Raw genomic sequence first — 24,300 nt, 5'->3', positions numbered from 1 at the left:
CAGCCTCACCTTTGTGTGTCTGGCTTATGTGGGATCTGGAAAGTCAAATATGGGTCCTTAGGCTTGGCAAGAAAATTTCTTCTCTGCTAAGCCATCTCTCCAGCTCTGTACCACTAATTCTTTGTACTAGTGTTGTTTGTATTTTGATTTCATCAGTATCTGCCCTTATCTTACTCATTGATACCATGTAGTGATTTCTAGTTGGGCATGTTTTTGGACTCCCAAGGCACACGACTTTCTATATATGAGACCTTTCCAATTTTTTATTTTTTTTATATATGAGAGAGAAATAGGGAGAAATAAAGAAGATATATAGAGAGAATAGATGTTCCAGGGCTTCTAGCCACTGCAAACAAACTCCATATACATGTGCCATCTTGTGCATCTGGCTTACATGGGTCCTGAGGAATCAAACCAGGATCCTTAGGCTTCACAAGCAGGTGCCTTAGCCGCTAAGCCATCACTCCAGTCCCAATTTTATAACTTTTATTGATAATTTTAATATATGAACATGCTATTATTACATCAATTCCTATTCTATTACCTTCATTTTCCCCCATTCACCCCCACCCTATTTACCTCTCTCCACATAGTCCTTCATCTTCTTTGATATCTCATTATTTAGTCCACTTTGTTTTCTATGTCAAAATTTTCATTGGGTCAAAAATGTGCACATTCTGTGGGGACAATAACAACCTCTATGAGGTCATACATGCATTAGTTAATTCCTCACTCTAAGAAAATGCTCTGAACTACTCCTGGCTCATACATTCCTTCCAAGCCCTCTTCAGCAGTGTTCTCTGAGCCTAGGAGGGCAGGATAAAGATGTCTCATGTAGTGTTGAGCTCTCTTACTTTCATCTTGGTTGATTTTTGGGACTTTCCACTGTCCACTGCCATGTAGAATATTCTGTGGCTGGCAGTGAAAGCCACACTAACCTTATTTCTACCACTTTTTCTGCAATGTTCATTGATCCCTGCTAGGTATTACAGAAGTGAACCACCAGTAGTGAGCCCAGGGTTTTCTCTTCTCATCTCATGATGCATCTCAAATACCTTCAATATTTACTGCAATCTGTACAAAGAAGCTTTTGTAACCAAAAGAAAAACTAGCATTAATCAATGAGCCCAAACACATACATTTAGTAGGCAATTTGCTGGGTTTGATGTATCCATTTAGTCAAAGAACATCGGTAGCTTCCTTCCAGGTCCTGTGTCTTCTAAAGCCTTTGCATTTCCACTTAGTTTTCAATCCAAGGCATGAATTCTTTCCCACTGAGTGGGCTTTAAATCCAATCACTGTGATGTTGCTTACTCTCAAAAGTTATTGCCATTGAGGTGCTCAGTGGCACATTTTGCCTTGTGGTTGATTGTGTGGCTTGCAGAATCTACTGCTTAATAAGGGAGTTGATGACTTTTCCCTTCAGAAGCTCACATAACACTTCATAGGACAGAAAACTAGCCAGCAGGGATGTGGCTTTGAACTAAGTTCCAGCTTGATTTCTCAATATCTTATGACCTCAGCATATGGGATCCTCAGCAACAGGGACTTACCACTAGGCCTGGTAGTTAACTCAGAGCATTGACAATAGCCTATATTATTTTGGGGGACACACGGCCCTCCTTGATAAACAAGTCACTGGGATACTGGCCTATTCCTGGAACTGGGATTTAATTGTAACAACTATGGCTTCAAGGTAAAGCTTTTTCCCACTGAGCATGGTACCTCTGCTTCTCGAGAGAGAAGATCTCTCTACTTTAAAAAAAGGTTTTATTTATTTATTTGAGTGAGACAGAGTCAGACACAGGAAGAGAGAAGGGTAAAGAGAATGGGTGCACCAGGGCATCCAGCCACTGCAAACAAACTCCAGATGCGTGCACTTCCTTAGGCATCTGGCTTACATGGTTCCTGGGGGACTGAATCTCATTCCTTTGGCTTTGCAGGCAAGTGCCTTTACCACTAAGCCATCTCTTCAGCCCACTTTTTTTTTCTTTTGATGTTTTCTTTTTATTTATTTATTTGAGCAACATAGAGTCAGACACAGGGAGAGAGAAGGAGAAAGAGAGATAATCACTCTCAACTTTTAAATTATCCATCAAATAAGTAGGCTCTAATTGACTTATTGACATCGTCTTTAGTTTTGTTTATCCTTCCTCCTCTTAACTTATCACTCCCTTTCTCGTACGCTTGCTCTTGGGATTATATTCTGTGTCTCTATTCATCTGCCCTCTATTCACTCCTCTTCTGTCTCCAGGTCTCTTTTAACATCCCTGGATTCTACTACTGTCTCTGTTTCCAACTTACAAACACATATAGATATTTCAAACCAGGATCTATACATGATAGGAAACATGGTGTTTGACTTTCCTGAGTTACCTCACCGAGTATAATGTTTATCGATCACCCAATATCATATGAAATTTATTTTTCTTTATAGCAGAGTAAAAGTTTATGCATATGTGCCACATCTTCCTAATTGATCCAACGATTTTTTTTTTTTTGGAGGGGGGCATCTGGTGTGATTCAGTATCTTAGCTGATATGAACGGAGCAGCAACAAACAACTGAGAATATTCTCAATAGTAAAGTAGGGACCATAGGGAATATGAAGAAAAGGTATTTCTGGGTCCTATGGCTGCTGTATTTGTAGGATTTTGGGAAACATCCATAATGATTTCCATAGTGGATGAAGTGATTTATACACCCACCAACAGTGAATGAGAATTCCTTTTTTTCCACATCCTCGCCAGGATTTTCTTTCTTTCTTTCTTTCTTTTTTTTTAATGATAGTCATTCTGACTAGATTAATTGGAATCTCATAGCTGTTATTTTTGTTATATTTATTTATTTGAAACAGGGCCACTTGGCACTGTAAACAAACTCCAAACCACTTTGTGCATCTGGCTTTATATGGGAATTTGGGTATTGAAACCCAGGCTAATGCCAAAAGACTTCGCAAGCACATTTAATTTCTGAGCCATCTCTCCAGTCTTCTCACAGTTGATTTAATGTGCATTTTTTGATGGTTAAAATTGTGACCACTTTTGCAAATATTTATTTGCCCTTTGTACTGCTTCTTTTGAGAACTCTCTGGCCAGTTTTGTGGTCCATTTTAAATTGGAGGGCTTGACTTTGATTACATAGTTTCCTGAGTTCTTTGCATATTCTAGCTACTATTCCTTTGTCAGATGCATATACTAAAGGTTTTCTTCCATGCCGTAAGTTGTCTGTTGATTTGGTTGATAGTTTCTTAAGCTGTGCAATAAATTTTTAGGTTTATGAGACCCCATTCAATAATTGATTTTCTTATTCCCTGTGCTAAAATAATGCTTTACAGAAAGTCATTCATTACATCTCAAGATTTTTTTCAAGGTAGGGTCTCCCTGTAGCCCACTCTGGTCTGGAATTTACTATGTAGTCTCAGGGTGGCCTCAGACTCATGGCAGTTCTCCTACCTCTGCCTCCCAAGTGCTAGGATTAAAGGTGTGTATGACCATGCCTGGCTCCTTGCATCTGAATCCTAAAGCCTTCTCTTGAATTTTTTCTCTAATCATTTCACAGTTTCAGGTTTTTTTTTTTTTTAATTGAGCTCTTTGATTATTTTGTGGGGTATTTTGTGCATGATAACAAACAGTACTGTAGATTAATTCTTCTACCTGTACATATTGGTTTTCTCAGCACCACCTGTTGAAAATGCTTTTTTCCTCAATGTGTACTTTTGGCATCTTTGTCAAAATCTGGTAACAATAAATATATTGACTTATCTCTGGATCTTCCTTTCTATTCCATTGATCTACTTATCTGTTCTTGTGCCTGTACCAATACATTTTAATTACTATGGCTCTACATTGTATGTTGAAATTGGATATGGCAATACTTTCAGCAGTATTTTATTATGTATTTATAGGTAAGAATATTTTTTTTAAAATATCAAGTAGAAACTTTATTTGGACCCATCATATGTTAATATCATCATTTTACTCCTCCCTGCTCCTATTCCACTGATGGGTCATGAGTCATGAGAGCAACAGTCAGCCATTGTGGGTGGCAATGTCTCTGAACAGTTTTGATTATTGCATTGATCTCATTATTTGCAGTAGGTTTATGTGAATTCTTTCCCTCTTCTTGGTTTAACTTTGGTGGATCATATATATCAAGAAACTCATTCATTTGTTCAAAATTTCCCAGTTTATTAGAATAAGGTTTTCTGAAATGTGTGGTTATTATTCTCTTGATTTCATTGTTATCACTTTTTATATTATAACTTTTTTTCATCTCTAATGTTATTGAATAGGGTGTGGCTAAATTAGCAAAAAGTTTCTCAATTTTATCAGTAGGAAGAAAAAAAATTGTTTCTTTTTTCTTTTAATATTTCTTTAAGTTATTTTTCATTGATTTCTGCCATGATCTTAATTTTTGCATTACATTTAGGTTGGGATTGCTTTTGTTTTTCTAAAGCCTTCAGGTGTTTCATTATATTTATTTGAGATTGCTCTATTTTTGCAATAAAAGCTTTTGGAGCTATAAACCTTTCTCTTTATACTCCCTTTACCATATCTCAGGTTTTAGTAAGTATTTTGTCCATTTTTATTTGGTTCTAGAAGTATAGTTGATTTCTTCCTTCCATAGTTTTTTCCCTACCCTACATATCTCTTCCTTCTTGTCTTCTCTCTTTCCCTCTTTCTTTCCTTCCATCTTCTGTCTTTTCTTCTTTCCATTTTGCTTGAATGCATGTGTGTGTGTGTGTGTGTGTGTGTGTGTGTGTGTTTGTGTGTGTGTGTGTGTGTGTGTGTGTGTGTGAAGATGTATATAGTTTATGAACTTGCATGTGCTTTCACAGTGCCCCAAGTCTATAATGTCTGGATCAGAGCATTGGATTGATTATCCCTTTCCATTGTTGTTCCTCCTTTTCTTATTTTGAGCCAGAGTCTCTTACTCATATTTGAGATCTCCTTTGTGTGGACATCTTGGTATTCAAACTGAAGCATTCTTGATCACCCCCCGCCCCCGCTAGGTCTTCATTATTAGGCTGAAGTACACTCAACTTTGTACACATTTCTCAACTCCTTAATTATATATTCAATTTCTGCAACACCACATGTATTTTACTAGCAGTTTATTTGTTGTCTGCAAGTTCTTTTGTTATAAATTCCTTAATTTATTGTATAGTAGTCAGAAAAAAAAGAGTTATTTAAATTTTCTTAAATTACTAAGACTTGATGCATGTCCTAATGTTTGATTTATTTTAGAGGAAGTTCCTTGGGTTGCTCAGGAAAAAAAAAAAAAAAAGTTTATTCTGCAGTGTTCCCATGTAATATTCTGAAAATATCTGTTAGGTCCATTTGATCTATGCTATATATTGACTCTCTTGTTTCTCTTTTTCATTTTCTTTCTAGAAGACCCACCTATTAATGATAGTTGGATATTAAGGGTACCCACTATTATTGTGTTGGGATTTATGCCTAAATTTTCATCCTCTGTATTTTATAATTTTATATAAAATTGGGTGTACCTGTGTTTGATGCATGTGTGTTTAGAATTCTAATGTCCTTTCAGTGCATTTTTCCTTTGTTCAGTATTAAATAACCTTCTCCATGTCTTCTCATTACATTGGTTTGTTATTTTATTGTGTCACATATCAGAACAGCCAGACACACTCTTTAAGCAATGCCACTTGCTTAGAATATCTTTTTCTATCCTCTCACCTTCAGATTAGTGTCTGTTTTTGACTGTGAGGAGAGTTTGAAGTCAGTAAAGAATCCGTCCTGTTTTCTGATTCATCCTGTTAGTCTGTGTCTTTTGTTTTAGAGTTTGAGGCCATTAATATTCACAGTTAGTATTGAAAATTATTTGTTAAACCTTGTTGATTGTTTGTAAATTTAAGTGTTTTCTTGGTCTTCTTTTGCTTTAACAACTGTCCCAGCTCTGGCCACTGCTGAGTTCCTCCTGTGGTTTCATTAATATGTTTATTCTTCACTTTAATATGTAGTTTTCAGTTTATTTCCTTCCATAGGGCTGGCTTAGTGCTCAAAAATCTTAGCTCATTTTTATCATAGAACATTTTATATTCTTCTATTCCAAAAGAAAATTTTAAGGGCTACAGAACTTTGGGTTGACAGCTGTAGAATTTGGTGCTTGAAATAAATCAGTCCATGCTCTTCTGATTTTGAATGTCTCCATTTTAAAAATGCACCATTATTTTAGTGGGTCTCCCTTTGTTTGAAAAAATACATTGTGTTGCTTGGAGTATTCAGTAACCTCTTTTTTTTTTTTTTTTCCCCTCTGTATATGTCATGGTTTACTATAATATAACATGAAAAAAATTATTTTCTGGTGCAGTTTGTTTTTTGTACTGTATGCATCTTGTACCTGGATGGGATTATTTGTCCATAGATTTAGGAAGTTTTTTTCTATAATTTTATTAAAACATTTTCTGCATCATTTTCTTGAAGTTCCTGTATGCCCATAATTCAAACATTAGCCTTTGAATCGTGTCACACATTTCACTTACATTCCATTCATATGTTATTTTGAATTTCTCATTGAATTTGACTACTTTATTCAATCCCTGTCCTTTGTCTTCAAGGCCTTGATTGATGTCAATGGTGAAGCTTTCCAAGGAAGTATAGGTTTGCCTTGTTGAAGTTTTCATTTTCAGCAGTATTGTTGCTTATTTTTCCTTCAGGATTTCCATCTCTTTGTTTAGTTCCATTTTCCTATCCTTGTTAGATTCTTCATTCCACCTACCATTCTTTAAAAAATTTAAATCATTTTGATTTATTTATTTGAGAGTGAGAGGCAGAAAGAGAAAGAGGCAGAGAAAGAGAGAGAGAGTATGGGTGCGACAAAGTGTCAAAGAGGCAGATAGACAGAGAGAGAATGGGCACGCCAGGTCCTCCAGCCACTGCAAACTAACTCCAGACACATGCGGCCCCTTGTGCATCAGGCTAACGTGGGTCCTGGGGAATACAGCCATAAACCGTGGTCCTTAGGCTTCATAGGCAAGCGCTTAACTGCTATGCCATCTCTCCAGCGCCCATCTACCATATTTGGAGCCCTCTTTACACTCATTGAAGATGTGATTCATGCTTGTAGCTATGCCTTCGTTGAGTTCTTTGTACATATTTGTATTTACTCTTTTAAGATCTTGGTCTGGGGCTGGAGAGATGGTTCAGCGGTTGAGCGCTTGCCTGTGAAGCCTAAGGACCCCGGTTCGAGGCTCGGTTCCCCAGGTCCCACGTTAGCCAGATGCACAAGGGGGCGCATGCGTCTGGAGTTCGTTTGCAGAGGCTGGAAGCCCTGGCACGCCCATTCTCTCTCTCTCCCTCTCTTTCTCTCTGTGTCAAATTAATTAATTAATTAATTAAATTAATTAATTAAAAAAAAAAAAAGATCTTGGTCTGCCCAGGCAGCTCTCATTGAGGTGAACTGCTATGGACTTGGTGTTGCTGGGGAGACACATTGGCTTGGTTTTCATGTTATGTGGAGACACATCCACTCTAGAAACAGTGCTTTTATTAGGGCTTTCTGGCATACCTGCTAGTTGAGTGCTTGGAACAATGCTTGTTGTTTGTGTGGGTCATTTTTGTCTGCTTTGTGGTGATCGGAATTCAGTCTTAGAAGTACGAGGTACTATTTAGTTGATGAGGAGATCAAAGTTCACTTGCAGCTGTCCTGGAACTTATACTTGGCCCTCAGCCCAAATGGGAAATCATTGGTGTCTCTCAACACGTGGAGAATCAGATGCCTGATGGGTCTGTGAATGTTGGGACTCAAGAGTGTTCCTAGCCCCAGTGATGGATAGACTAAATCTATAGAGTGAAGGAGAGAAGATTTCAAATGAAAATCCAACTACTGAAACTTAAGCACTCTGTCCCAGTCAGATCCCAGGCAAGATGGTAAGTCCTATGGACTGCACATGGTGAAGGAGATAGGATTTATTTTCTTAAAACATTTTCTATTACTTATTGCTTTTTGATGAAACAGTTATACCCTTACACTCCCCCTCCCCTGCCCCAATTGTGTTGAGGGTTTTCTTTGGTGAGGTTATTCTTCCTGTTCCTTTTCCACCACTGTTCCTTGAGCCTTGGTGGGCAACATAAATCTGATTTAGTGTTGCTTTCTCTGTAGACTCTGGATCTGTGTTTTGATGAAATTTGCATGACCAGATGTCTCTTGCAATTTCCCTGAAACAGGTTTTCAGGCTAGGTATGAGGGCGGCATTCACGTGACCACATCCTATGTAATGACAGTTCAGCCCCAGGAAGACAGAGTTTTTGAAGAGAACTGAAAACTAGAACACAAATGTGGCCTCCCCAGACAAGAGAGAAGGTCCTATCCCATAAAGTAGGCTTATAAAATGGGAACCAGCCACTGAAGTAAGGTTCCTTTCCCAGCAAGATCTCCAAATTTTCATTGTATTCATGCACAGCTATAAGCTTTTTTTTTTTTTTTTTTCCTTAAGCCTGCTTTTATTTTATACCATTGTTAATATGTTCTGGTTTCATTTTCAGTCAACTGAAGTATAAATTTATTTTTTTTCTAATTTCTCCTTATTTTATGAGATTTACTTTGTATCTGTAATGTGGAATTTAAGGTACCTAGAATATAGTTAGAAATTTTATATGGCATAATTACTTTGATTAACATAAATTCCTCACCTTGAAGATAATGGGTCTTTTCAATTAAACATAGTCCTTTCCTAGAGATAAATATATCTTGCAGCCATGGAATAAACATTTATTGAAGAAATTGATTAAAATAGCCTGTTAGATACATTTTTTAATATTCTGCATACTATGATTAAAATTGATTAAATCACCCAGTTTTGGTCATTCAGCTTCAGATGATGTATAATAAGAGTGTAATAATTTGCAAATGATTAAAAGGAGGAGAACTAAAAGTAGGAATACTACTCTTCCTTCCCACACCTGACATCCTAATCTCGTTCATTCTAAGCACAAAGTAGCCTCAGAGTCCTGTCAACCAAAACGCTTAAATCTTCCCATTCAATCTTAAATATCTATGAATAACCAATAACATTGGACACATGATTGAATGAATGTATTTAATAATTAATGTTATTACTGAGACATATGATAATAAGAGCATTGTTGTCTTTAATACTGTCATATAATCCTAACTGCGGTGGATATGAACATCTCTGTTCCCTAGTTCATTCTGTATTAAACAAAATCATGTCATCACACAAAATAGGCCTATGAAATCATAAAATGTTCAGCTTTTCCCTATTTGTACCTCACTTACAATATCGTGTCCCATATCAAATTCACTGGTCATTTTATTGTTCAGAACAGCATTGCATATGGGAAAAATTAAGTCGGACATATTTACATTGTCTCAACCTCCTGAACTGGCCACACCATTCTGTGTTTTGCCAGCCTTCCTTCTGCCACATTTTATTCCCATTCAATTAAGATTTTCTTCCCTCCATCAAAAAGAAACACTTCTGATCTTTCCTGAACTCCTGCAATCTTTTCGACAGCCTCTACTTGGTTTTAATCAGCCTCAGGTAGATCAAAAACATTGATATGAATTTTTTGATAGGGTGCCTGTCTTTTTTCTCTCCATCTCTTTACCTTTCAGCTGCTAAAGGGGATCCATCATGATAATTTCCCGTTATTAAGTTTGAAGTGTTTTGAATGTGAAATGCCTTTTCACTTAGAAGGAATTGATGCCTGTAACTTGTAATGTGTTAGGAGTTTGGTAGAGTACTTGACAGTCCTAACTGCATTACAGGTAGCTAATCCCCATGGCTGAGCTCCATTAAAGAATAGATCGTATCTGTTAATACAGCAATAGAGTGTGGGTCATTGTGCTGAAAGCAGTCTAGCTGCAGGGAGAAAGATTATTATGTGACTTTATTCTATTTTAAACTTAGAAAATGTATGGTAGATATACTAGTCATGATTGATTAAAGATATAAGAGGGGATTTTATGACTCTCTTGGTATGTGCCAGGTCTGTAATTCCAACCAGGAAGAAAAATGTCCTCAGCAGCTTCAATAAGACCAATAGCAAACATTTAGGCTATATGAAGCTACCTGGATCCTGTACATTATTCACTGTGATTCTCTGAATATGATATAGGTCCATTTACAACAGATGCGAGTCTGATGCCTTTGGATTCTTACTGTTTATTAAAAGTGCTCGTTTAGGAAAAAAAAGAAAGAAAGAAAGAAAGAAATTCTGGTCCAATTTTGTGGCCCCAGACCAATTTTTTTTTTTTTTAATGTTAGACTAGAAATTCTGCAGCATCTTTAATCTATGGGTTATAAGTCTCCTAAATTCCCTTATTAAGTATCAGAAGCCATAATAAAGTGTGTATGTCCCTGTACATTAACAATGGCCCACTGCTGACACAGATGAGATATTGGAGGCCAGAGTTGGATGTATTACTCCTCCTTAATAGGGGGAAATTTTAAGCTCATTTTGACAGTTTTAGAGTAATTTAAAATAAAGAAGAGGTGGTGACTTGCTAAGTTATTTAATAAATAGAAAATCTCATTAGACTATCTCACAACAGGATTCTGAAACAGTTACCCATTTCATTGTGTTAAGTGTAGCTTTTCACACATAAGTAGTTACTAATAGGACCTCATAAAATAAGCCATTTCATAATCAAAAATTTAACAGACATTTGTTTATTAGCTCTGAAACTTCACAACTCAGAACAAAATATTCCTACCTTTAATCAATTTGCATTTCATGGTTCACCAAATGCTGATTTATGGAATGAAATGGTGGAATAACACAACAACAATTCAAGCACACAAGGTGAGCACTTCCTGATTCCATAAATTCAATCTATGTAAAATGGCTTCAATAGCAACTGCCTTTCAAATGGAAAAAAAATGTTCCACCCATTTTATAAAATACCCATTTATATTGAAAAATAGATTAGGTACTAATATTTTTTTATCAAACACACCTCCTCACTTATAAAGAAATTGAATTACTTTAGATTATTATATCTACAAGTTCACAGTGGTGAGTGCATATGCAATATCCCTATTCCTAATATATTTCTGGTACTGAGAACTATGCCTAATGTGTTTGTTAAATATTTTATTAAGTGCAATGCATCTAATTTTTAGTCTATTCAGCAGCATAATAATCTCGTGTATTAAGACCTTATTTCAGGAAAAATTATATAATATATATAATTTATGATACAATTAAGTATATAGAATATATATATATAATAAAGGCTTGGTGCAAACACAAATGTGTTTCTTTCATTACATTACTTTATTTATTTATTTATACTCAGAGAGAGAGAGAGAAAGAGTCCAACACAGAGAGGGGGCATGCCATGGCCTCTAGCCCCTGCAAACAAACTCTAGATGTACAAGCCACTTGTGGCTTTACGTGGGTACTGGGGAATCGAACCTGGGTCCTTATACTTTGCAGCAACTACCTTAACTGCTGAGCCACCTCTCTAGCCCCATGTTTCTTACATTTACTAGTCAAGAAGCTTCTAATAATTCTTGGTGCATCTGTCCATTGATAAAATGCAGAATATATAACAAATAAACATGTTGACATATCATAAATAAACTAATAGTGAGCATTAAGTGGGAAAATATGAGATCAACTTGTAGAACAAATGCTCAATGTCTCAGAGTCTTTTTGTGTCAACTTTACATTTATCACCACAGAGATGTAATACCTCAACACATCTTTCCTCTCTGTGAGGTTTCACCTTCTGTAGTGACTGAATCCTATGATGAAGGTGTGTTTAAGAAGTGATCATATTTCTTTGGGTTCAGGATGTCTAAAAATCCTGACTCATGACCACTTATTATTATTTAATAGCTCTCAGGTAAATGGACTTTAAATTTATGATTATTAGTTAATTTTGCTTTCTTTAAAAAAGATTGTCTGTTAGCAGTAGCTCAAGATATGTGTGATCTTTATCTTAAACACAAGCATGGCTAAAGTGTTTATTTACAAATAAATTTTATGCCTTTAATTATACCCATATGCTTTTATACTTTATTATATTGAGTGTTTTGCTTTTATATGAATCCAATAGCTTCCTATTCTGTGGCTAACATTTCCCTAGGAATGCATGGCAAAAGATCTGCCTACTTCTCTCAAAACTTCAAATATCAGCAAAACAATAATACAATCCTATCTTGTACTCTATATGTACTCATATGGACAACAACACAGCTGATCAAAACACAAATACCTCACACTGAAAAGAAAGCCTATCCAAGCATGGGTTTCTAAAGCCAAAATTCTACATTATCAAAATTATAGCAATCCCCATTAAAGGCAGAGATGTACCTTGTATCATTATAGAACACAAAAGAAGATAATGGGAGGGATGAGGAAATGGGAGAGGTCTAAAAGGAGGGCAGGAAGGAGAGGAGAGAGTCAGAGAGAGAGAAAGAAATTAAGAGAAATAGAGAGAGAGAAAAGAATCAGAGGAAGAGTCTAATTAGAATTTGCTGTCCTAAGTTTAAGTTTGCCATTACTTTGGAGACAAAAATTTCAAACTTACCTACTAGAAAATCATGTAGATAAAACAGCTGTTATTACCAAAGTCTCTCTAATGTCTGCTGACAGTCTAATACCTTTCACAGCTTTGAGACTTCTGCCTGCTTTGAACTTCCACATATCTTCTAATGGAATGTTGTGTCTTATCTAACAATATCTTCTGCAATTATCTGTGCTCTTATCTATGTCTTGATAAGACTTTGACATTGACCAAACGTTTTTAAAGAAATGTTTATTAGATATGGAGGTATTTAGTACATAAACAACACATGTTGATGCCATCCTTTCCCTCTCCCTGCCCTTTTTCCTTGTTGAGGATGTAGGTCAATATCATGGGAATTGTGGGTCATAGATTATGGCGGGGAGGCAATGTCTCTGGGCAGAATGTCCCAATTTGTGGCTCTAACAATCTTTCTGTCCCCTCTTCTACAAATTACCTGACCTTGCTGGGAGCATTTTAAGTCTACTTTAGTGATAGGCACTTAGAAGCCTCTGGATCTCTGGTTTGGTAGGTGTTGAGTGGCCTCAGTGTCCATCTCCTTCACCATTGTGCTGATACCAGATTTATTAAGAAAGCAGTACATTTAATCATTTCCCCAATTCTTCTGTGGGTTCAGCTGGGGTCAGGGTGGAATTCAATGGGTATTTTATTTCCTGAGGTCCAGCTGCCATCAGAAAAAGAGAAGCAGAGTCTCAAACAGAGAGTGATGTCAGCACCTATAAAATGGGATAACCATTATTAATTTAGAGAGAATTTAAAGGGTGTGAACCCTCTTATAGCCCAAGATTAGTGGGAGCTTGACAATGGAAAGCAGAATCATGATCTGGATGTGATTCTGACTTGTTGCCCAGATCCAAATATGGTCTCCTTTCCACTGAGCAGATCTGTTAGCCAATCCAAGAGCATTTGGTTACCCACCATGGTTATGTTCCACTATTCCACTTGTGGGAACATCACATCAGGCTGTTTGCTTATATGTCACTTATATTTTCAGTTGCTCTGACAGATGTTGGTCACTTTTCCCCAGTAGCTCATGTAGTCCCTTCCAGCACTAGATGGGCTAATTTCTGGGGGCTGGTTCTCTTCTGCATTCCAACCAAGTTTCTCCATAGTCCATGCTGAAAATGTATGGTGTTTTCAGCAGTAGGGTCTTACCATTAAGCATTGGTGGATAATCAAGTGTTCAGACAGAAGTCTGTCTTGTTTGCTTTGGGAGATCTAGTAGGTCTCTGATCACCTGTATATTGTGGATGCAAACCAAATCCTGGTACAGCATCCAGAACCAAAGGAAAATTAAAAAAGGAAAAGAAAGAGAAAAGGGAGAAATGTAAGGTTAAGTTTCATCCCACCACTTCCAGGGCCTTTCGATTCAGGTGCTCCACCTAAGGTCCTCTTGAGGGTACCACCTTTCAGTCTGACGTCCAGGATATAGGATTCTATGGTACCAGTTCAATTTGGGTTCAGTTCTGTGTGCGCTCCCACCTTCCCCTTCTCTGAAGCCCTACCCTCACTATTGTCCAGGTGCTGTGATGCTATTCAGGTATGTCAGCCACTCATGTTGATCCCAGGTAGGAACCACAGATGAGTGAGACCATGCGATGGTTGTCTTTTGGTAATTGTGTGAGTTCACTTAAAATGATCTGTTCCACATTCAACTACTTTTTTTCTACAAATTTTACTTTTTTTTTAATTTAATTTATTTTTTTTATTTTTTATTTTTTTATTTTTTTTTACTGCTGTGTAGAATTCCATCATATAGATATACCACATCTTGGTTTTCCATTCATCCAATGATGGGCACCTTGGTTAGTTCCACTTTTTAGCTATAATGAATTGAGCAGCTGTAAACATGGTTGAGGAAATATCTCTGAACTGAGTTGTGGAGCTTTTAGGGTAAATGCCATGTAAAGGAATAACAGGGTCTGTTCATAACTCCATATTCATACTTTACAGGGGGATCTCCATACTGATCTTTACAGTGGTGGTATAAGCTTACATTCCCACCGACAGTGAATGAGGGTTCCTATTTATCTCCATCCTTGCCAAAATTTGTTTTTATTTGATTTTTTAATGTTTGCTATCCATAATGGGGTAAGGTGGAATCTCATTTCCCTAATGGTTAGGGATGTTGAACATTTTCTTAAGTATGTATTAGCCATTTGTATTTAGTCTTCTGAGAACTACGTATTTAGTTCTCTGCCCCACTTTAGGAGTGGGTAGTTTGATTTATTATTATTATTATTATTATTATTATTATTATTATTTTAGTTCTTTGTAGATTATATATATTTGGCTTGTCAGTGGTATAGCTGGCAAAGATTTTCTCCCATTCAGTGGGTAAACCATTGGCTCTGCTTATAGTATGTTTCTTTGTGCAAAAGCTTTTTAGCTTCATGAAATCTCATTGTTTGAGTGCTTTTTTAATTACATACGAACTGGTGTTTTGATCAGGAAGTCTGTTTCTAGTCATATATCATGGAGAGTGCCTCCTGTTTTTTCTTCCAGCAGTTGAAGAGTGTCAGGTCTTATATTGAAGCCTTTAGTTCATTTGCATTTGATTTCTGTGTATGTGGGAATGAGTGGGCCTAATTTCATTTTTCTACATATGGTCATCCAATTTACCCAATACCATTTGTTGAAGATGGTGTCTTTTCTGCACTCTATGTTATTGTCACCTTTGTCAAATTCCTAGCAATTGTAGTTAATTGGCCTAATTTCTCCTTTTTCAGTTCTCTTACATTGGTCTATGTTTCTGTTTTTATTCATTTTTGATGTTGTTGTTTGGCGATGATATATTTGGATGCCTGAGGCCTTCTGCCATTCCATATACATATACATACATACATATGTGTGTGTGTGTGTGTGTGTGTGTGTGTGTGTGTGTGTGTGTGTGTGTCTTGTTTTTGTTTTTGTTTTTTGTTCTTGGCTTTTGAGGTACGGTCTCAGTCTAGCCCAGGCTGACCTGGAATTCACTCTGTAGTCTCAGGGTGGCCTTGAACTGACAGCAATCCTCCTACCTCTGCCTCCTGAGTGCTGGGATAAAAAGGCATGCGCCGCTACTCCCGGCATAAATTTTGAGATCATCTTTTCAAACTCTGTGAAAAAAGATGCTGGTATTTTCATTTGTCTTGGGTTAAATCTGTATATTGCTTTTGGTAGAATTTCCATTTTCACAATATTAATTCTACCTACCCAGGGGTATGGGAGGACTTTCCATCTTCTCAAATTCTCCTCTCTTTCTTTCTTGAGTGTTTTTATGTTTTCTTTATATAGGTCTTTCAAAACCTTGTTTAGTGTTATTCCAAGGTATTTAATTTCTTTTGTTGTTGTTGTTATTGAAAAAGAAACAACCTCATTGATTTTTTTTTTTTCTGTACATTGTCTTTTGAATATAGAAAAGCTACTGATGGGCTGGAGAGATTGCTTAGAGGTTAAGACAAATGCCTGGGAATCCTAAGGATCCAGGTTCAATTCACCAGGTCCCATTTAAGCCAGATCCACATGGTGCTGCACGCCTATGGAGTTTGTTTGTAGTCAATAGAAGCCCTGGTACTCCCATTTTCTCTCTCTCTCTCTCTCCCTTTCCCTCCCTCCCTCTCTGACACTAACAAATAACTCTTAAAGAAAAAGAAAAGCTACTGATTTTGTGCATTGATCTTATATCCTGCCACTTTGCTGAAGGAATTTATCACCATTAGAAGTTTTGAGATGGAGACTTTTGGGTCACTTATATATAGGATCATGTCATCTGCAAATAGGGCTCACTTGACTTCTTCCTTTCTAATTTGAATCTCTTCTATTTCTTTCTACTCTCTCATTTCATAGGCTAATACTATTTTGAAAAACAGTGGTGAAAGGGGACATACCTGTCTTGTTCCCCATCTCAGTAGGAACTCCTTGAGTTTTTCTCAATTAAGTATTATTTGGAATTTAGGAGCTTTATATAGGGACTTTAATGTGTTGAAATATAAACCCTTCATGCCTATTCATTTCAGGGTTTTGATCATGAAGTGGTGTTGTATTTTATCAATGCCCTTCTCTGCATCAATTGAGATGATCATGTAGTGCTTATGTTTCAGTTTATTTATGTGGTGTATTATGTTAACCAATTTATGTATGTTAAACCATCCCTGAATCCCTGGGATGAAGCCTACTTGATCAAGGTGGATCATATTTTGATGTGTTATTTAATTTGGTTTTTAAGGATTTTTATTTTCAGGATCTTTGCATCTAAGTTCATTTGCAATATAGGCCTATCATTTTCTTTCCTTATTGCATCTCCTTCTAATTTTGGTGTTAGGGTCATGCTAACTTAAGAAAAGGAGTTAGGGAGGCTTGCCTGGTCTCCATTTATATAGATCAGTTTGAGAAAAAAAATCGATTCAATTCTTCAATGAAGGTCGGATAAATTCACTGGAGAAGACATCCAGTCCTGGACTTTCCTTTTGGGGGAGGTTTTTGTTTTTTTTTTAATAATCTTTTCAATCTCCATGTATGTGATAGGTTTATTTAGGATATTAATCTGCTCTGAGTTTAGTTTTGGTAAGTGGTATGTGTCTAAGAATTTATCCATTTCTTCCACAATATTTAATTTTCTGGAGTAGAGGTTTTGGAAGTGTGCCCTGATGATTCTTCTGATTTCGTTCATGTCTGTTGTTATCTCTCCTTTTTCATTTCTGGTTTTGCTAAATTGAGACTTCTCTTTTATTTGCTTGATCAATTTGGCCATGGGCTTGCCAATCTTACTTATTGCTTCGAAGAACCAGGTCTTCATTTCACCAAGTTTTAAAAATATTTTCTTGGGTTCCAATTCACTAATTTCTGCTCTAATCTTAATTATTATTATTATTATTATTATTATTATTATTATTATTATTTGTCTGGAGTTCTTTCGATTGGTTTCTTCTTGTTTTTCCAGTGCCTTTAGGTGGAGGGTCAGTTTCTTAATTTGGGATCTCTCTGTCTTTGTAATGAATGCATTTAAGGCTATGAATTTCCCCCTTATGACTGCCTTCATTGTGTCCTATAAGTTTGGTAGTCTTTCTTTCTTTCTTTCTTTTTTTCTTAAACAGTCATGTCATAAAACTTCTGTTTTGATGTTTGAGACAAAGATCTTTCTTCCATAAAGAAGAAAAGTTAGTGATTTTATTCTCTTGTACATATCTCTTATGTTCTTTCCTTTATAAAATAAGTATTAAAATTCTTGAGGTATATCTCTCTTGGAAAGCACAAGCCTGGGATGCACAAGGCCCTAGGTTCAATCCCAACCCCCAAACTCCCCCCTCCCCCCCACACACACTGGAATATACAGAAACTAAAATCCTTATGAAGTCTCCTGGGTGGTGATATTTTCCCAAGAATAATCTGCCACTTCTCTGCTTCTGTATTATTAACTTATGCATGAGTGAAGCTTTGGAAATCCAAGCAAAGGTCAGAGGATATTATTTGGGGAACATCGAAGAGGTACAAAGTAAAAGGGGAGAGGAGAGCCAACTGGCCTTAAGAGACACTGAAATTTATACAGAGATTTTCAGTTAGAAGGAGAGCATCTTTATGTATGTGTGTGTGTGTGTGTGCGTATATATTCCTAATAACAAGTAAATTTCATTTTACTTCCAAAACAATCTAACTCATGGCTTACTAATTATATCATACTGCACACTATTAGTATTAAAATTTTTAACCAAGTAAATTTTATGTAATTGAAGGAAATTATTCTATTATTATAAATGCTATCATCATGTAATGTCTTATATAAGTGAATTCAAATAAAATTCTTATATAAAAAACTTGAATGTAAAACCATGCAACATTTTAAAAATATCTTTTGGTATTTTTGCTTTTACGTACAGGAAACTTCAAAATATGCAATTGACTGCAGACTTTGGATCCACTCCCACCCTCTGTTGGAAGATGTTAAAAAAATATATATCCCCAGCATGTGGGAAACAATTTCAAGCAAGGCTATCTAGAAGAGAACACCTAAGCTCATGGCCCAAGGGTAGATTTGTTGCTGGATCCCCCCAACAGCCTTTGGGGGTGGGGTAAGAAAGCACAGTCAATAACACAGACTCCAGGAATCAGGTGAGAAGCTGAAAGAAGAGTCATTTATTGAGGGAAACAGACATCTCTATATACCCCATCCCCGCTTCCCATTGGTCCTTTCATTGTTTGACATTGCGATGTCCCTTGTTCATTGGCTCGTTTCCTGTGTCAGTGGTGTCCAGGGATTTAGGCAGGGTTTGGGTTGGTGCACAGGGGAAGTAGAAGTCCTGCATGTGCTGTAATCTCAGGGCCTCCTCCCAAGGCCCCCCTAGCTTTGCTTCTCCTACATATATACTTTTTTTATTACTTCTTTTGGCATTCCAGCAAGAGTTTAAGCCCAATGCTCTGATTTTATTACTGCCACCTCAAAGGGCACCCAGCATAATGGACCCTGTCTGTCTTAGGTTGTCCTCTTTAAGGATAAGCCTTACCGATCATTGGCACATGAATTTTTAATTCATGTCCTGTCTTAGGTTGATCCAGCCCAAGAGGGCATACCCATCTTGGACTACCGGCTCTGGAAGGATGACCACTCTGGGAGACATGCCAGGGTGTTTTGGAGGGCAATTTGTATAGAGGCTTCACAGATTTCTGTGAGTCAGGCCCTAACGACGTCATGAAGCAGACCACCATTAGGATGTTCAGGGGCCATTACCTGGAGTGTAGACTTATTGATGGCGTTGGCATGACACATGCTGTAGGAGACACTCTGTAGAGTCCTTGGGGCCCTCGGTGACAGGCCTCACATCTCTTGCCAGGATCCATAATGGTGTCATGAAACCCTGTGGGAAGACACAAGCATACCCTTAGCCTGGTGTTAACAATGGGGCAGGTTCCTGCCGCTGCAGTGTGATGGGGTCATGCCATTTTACCAACGGCACAGGGGTGTTACAGGGTAGGAATGCCCAATGTTTGTAGGCAGCACTAAGGCAAGTTTCATCAAAAGTAAGAAAATTGTGGTGAAATAGGGCTTCTGTTAAGGCCAAGTGTAGGTCACGCCTAGATTCCAGGGAAGTGACCTTGGCCAGGAGACCCTTAAGAGTTCTTTTAGTTCTCTCCACAAGGGCTTGGCCTTGTGGGTTGTAAGGAATGCCAAATGTGTTGCTGACCTTCCATGAGGGCACAAAATCATTCAACTGACGGGATGCATAAGCAGGGCCATTATCTGTTTTTAAGGCCATGGCACACCTATGACCAGCATTGCTGATCTGAATGCCTTGATGGTGTGTGAGGCCTTTACTCCCAAGACAGCAACAACATAAGTAAAACAGGAACAAGTATCCACTATCACATGTGCATAGTGAAGATTGCTAAGGGGGGATGATGGGTGATATCCATCTGACAAATTGTGTTAGGCAGGAGGCCTCAGGGTTCACCTTACCCCTATTAAGTGGACCAAGGGGGGCCAGGGGTGCACATGTGGCACAAGATCTAATCAAGCATTTGCATTGGGAGATTGCCAGCTCCTGAAGGAGCCTATGCAAGCTCTGCAGGGATAAATGAAAGCTTTGATGTAATGTTCTTGCTTGTTCAAGGAGGTCAAGATCAGCAGTCATAATCATTTTATCTGTTAAGACATTCCCCCTGGCTAGGATACCAGGTAGCCCATAGTGAGATCTTATGTGTGACATGTACCAGGGATGTGCTCTTTGATCTAATACCTCCTGGAGTAACTGCATGGGCACATGCAGGGTGTCAAGGCAGTCCTTAATCTGAGAGAAGGAAAGAACACAGACAGCCTGAACTGTATATTGACTGTCTGAGAAGATGTTAACAGGTTCTGCTTGGAATTCTACCAATACTTTTAGCAGTGCCAGTAATTCTCCTAATTGCAGTGAACCTGGGTTTGGAAATATATGAGTAAAATCCTTCTTCCCCAGGTGCTGGATTAAGACCCCATACTTCTGTTTATTGGAATCTGAAAATTCCAGGGTCTCCTTAGGGATGGGCAAAGATCAAGGTATACTGTGTGGTTTAATTTTAATCAAGAGGAGAGATAATGAAGTTAGCCTTTTATCTTGAGGTGGGTAGTTATCAAGGGCTCCAGGATACCCAGCAACCATCTTCTGGAAACTAATAGAGTCAGCCCAGAGTGACTGGGAGTGGCACAGGGAGAAGGGGAGTATTATCTTGTCAGGCTCACAGCCATAGGTTTTCCAAGACTGAGTGCAGGCTTTAAAGGCAAGGTAGAAGGCCAACTCAAATTCTGATGTGATCTTGTGGAGGTCTGCATGGGCTTGATGTATCCACATCAGGGGGCCTGTCTGCCAAGACACCCATGGATGTCCAAAGTATGATGGCCAGTAGGGGCCGGCAGGGGTCATGTCTGCCCAAGGAGACAGAAGCCAAAAGGGAAGCAACCCTCTGGAGAAGGACAATAGCCTCCACAGTGAAGTGAATCTTCTAAGAGGGACACATAGGGCCCTCGAGTAGAGAGAAGAGATGGCACATGTCCTGATCTGGGATTGGCAGGAATGGTTTAAGCCAGTTAATAGTACCACAGAGCTGTTGAAGTTCCTCCAGTGAATAAACTTCTCTGGTGTTCAGTGTAAAGGAAAGGGGACAGATTTGTTTAGTAATGGAGAACCCCAGGAATACATAAGGGGAGACTGACTAAATCTTTTCAGGGGCCACTTGTAGGTTGCGAGCTGTCAGATCATCCAGGATGGTCAGGGGTACCTTTTTTAATCACTGAGGGTCTGGATGGGCTATGAGGATGTCGTCCATATAATGAACAAGCAGGACATCTTTAGGGATGTTGTGTAATACCTCAGATATATAGAGTTGACAGATGGTAGGGCTGTTTTTCATGCCTTGGGGTAGTACCGTCCATTGATATCTTTGAGTGGGATTTTGCATGTTTGGTTCCCAAGCTGTGAAAGCAAAGCAGCATCTGTCATGGGGCACCAAGGAGATCTGGAAGAAACAATCCTTAATGTCCAGAATAATAATATGATAAGAAGGAGGGATGGTGCTAGTGTGTGGTAAACCAGGTTGGGAAGTGCCCATCTTTACCATGTGGTTATTAATGTCCTGCAAGTCCTATAATAGCCTATAATGACTGGACTTCTTACAGATGACAAAGATAGGGGAGTTATATCTGCTAGTAGAAGGTTCTAGGTAACCCAGTTGAATTTGCTCAGCAACCAACTACTTGAGTACTGATAATATGGGTTCAATCATGTGCCACTGCCCCACCCATGCATTATTATCTGAGAGCCATGATAAGGGTATAGGGCTAGGTACCCATTTACAATGTGGCTCCTGGTGGACAGCAGCCTCTAGAATTGGGGGTGATCATTAGGCGGGTCAGATGGAGATAGTCGCCCTGAAAGGCCAGTCTTTCATGAGCTATAATGTCACCAAAGAAGACACAGTCGTCTGTAGTCAGGATTACGCCCATGTCCTCCAAAATGTCTCTTCCCCAGAGATTACAAGGGACATTGGCCACAACTGGGGAAAAGGATCCTTGATTACCATCCATGTCCTCCCAGTGTCCTGCTAGGACAGTGGCTCGGATATTCTGCTGATTACCAACTCCACTAACAGGGGCCTAGCCAAAACTTCCAATGCGGGAGGGCTTCTGCGTCTGTTAGGATGGCTACATCTTCACCTGTATCTATCAATCCCTTGACAGGCAGGCTTTCAAGGTAGCCTGTCATCATGGGAGAGTATGGAAAAACAGGCAATGTCCAGTGTATTTTAGGGTTACCTTTATCCCCTCTTACTGGTTAGGTTGAGGGCCACCTAGTCTGGAGTTTAAAGGAGTGGTAGTAGACTGTTGGGTGTATTTAGGTTGGGAGTGGCAGTCTGGAGCCCAATGGAAGACTTTACCACATTTGGGACAATGGGTCTTGGGGTGTGCATTCAGTCATGACATAGGTGGCTGGTCCTACCGCATCCCAAACATGGCCGGTCAGGTGGCTTGGATGGGAGAGAGCAGTCAGTAGATCACTGTCTGTGTGACACAAGGGCATCTATGGAAGCAGTCAAGGCAGCAATTAGGCCACATTATGATCAAGGTTTCTAGTGGCCAGGACCCACTTGTTGATCTCATCATCTCTCACAGTCACCACTGCATTGAGGCCCTTCCAAGTCAACTGTTTGATAATCATATCCCGGGTGGGGTCCAGGTCGACTCTCCCTTACACCTTCTACTGCCTCCATGACTTATGTGAGGAAATTGGTAAAAGACTCTCCGAATTGTTGCATAAAATTAAAGAAGTAAGTGGATGGATAATGGGGGGTGCGTGCCTTGAGGGCCTTGAAGGCCAACTCAGAGACCTGCTGAAAATAAGCATGGAGGCCAATAGTGGATGGGAACACTGGGTCAGTGTATGTATTGGCCATGTCCTGTGAATATTCAGGTGGGCTTGGGCCTCTGGTCATCATAAGCAGAGCTCCAGATGAAGAAAAGTGAGGGCTTCAACAAAGCCTTAAGAAGGTGGTACCAATCATAATGTGTTTGAGCCTGCATGGCCCATTGTCAGAGGACTTGTTCAAAATGAGAGTTGGGCCAGACTTATTGGCTGCCTTGTGAATGAGGGAGAGATCAGTAAGGGGGTTAGCTATCCATGGCTGGTTGGCTGCATTGGGGCCCAGATTAACTGGGAGGCCTCAGATGGCCACCTGTATTAATGGGGATGGGCATAAGGGCAGATGTAGACTGTTGTGGTGGGTCATTGGGCAGAAGAGATGTGAGTGGCTCCACCATGGAGGCAACAGTGTGGAGTTCCCATCAAGGATATTGGGGAGGGAGACCAGATGTGGCAACCAGGTGATCAGGCTGGGACAGGCATGGGGCCTTGGCAGGAGGCACTGAATTAGGAGTATCATCCCCCTCGTCACCAGAAGATGGGGGTGCGTCTACTGCAGCCCGGGTAGTGGGCGGAGGTGGGATGATGGAAAGGTTGACACTAACCTGCTCCTGACCATGTTTATCATGGGCAGCTATGACTTCTTCAGGAGAAGAAGACAAGAGCTACACCTGGAACCTTGAACTCATATCCTGAGGGCATTTAGAGGTGGATTGCCACATCTGTGAACAGTGCAGATAAGTAGAAAACCCAAACCTCAAATCAATTCAGGATGCAAAACTCACTACAATATAATGCAAAAAAAAAAAAAAAAAAAAAAAAAAAAAAACCAAAAACTCAAGAAAGCAAGACAATGCAGTCCCACCAAAATCTATAAATCCATTAGAAATGACAACCAATAAAACTGTTTTAGATGAAGTGACTGACAAAGATTTCAAGAAAGGATGGTATTTATGCACAAAGTAATCAGAAAAGAAATCAAGGGAATCAAAGAAGAAAACAAAGGAATTAAAGAAGAAAACAAACTTCTGAAAGAGCAAACAGGAAACCAGCTAAGTGAAATAAAGAGGTCATTACAAGACATGAGTAAGGAAATAGGAATACTGAAGAAAAACCAGGCTGAAATCCTGGGTCTGAAGAAAACAGTCAATAATAAATAAATAAATAAATAAATAAACCTCTGTGGAAAGTCTAACTAGCAGAATACATGAAGGAGAGTACAAAATATCAAAACTAGAAGACCAGGTGGCAGACCTAATACAATCCAACAAAGAGAAAGATAAGCTAATAGCAAAGTTCGAATGGGATTTTCAAGATATCCAGGACACTATGAAAAGGTCAAACATAAGAATTCAGCATATAACAGAAGGAGAAGAATTTTAATCCAGAGGGCTTAGTAGGTGTTTTCAACA

The sequence above is a fragment of the Jaculus jaculus genome, chromosome 1, assembly GCF_020740685.1.
Source record: "Jaculus jaculus isolate mJacJac1 chromosome 1, mJacJac1.mat.Y.cur, whole genome shotgun sequence".
Classification (NCBI taxonomy): Eukaryota; Metazoa; Chordata; class Mammalia; order Rodentia; family Dipodidae; genus Jaculus; species Jaculus jaculus.
Note: the sequence above shows the minus strand (reverse complement) of the source record.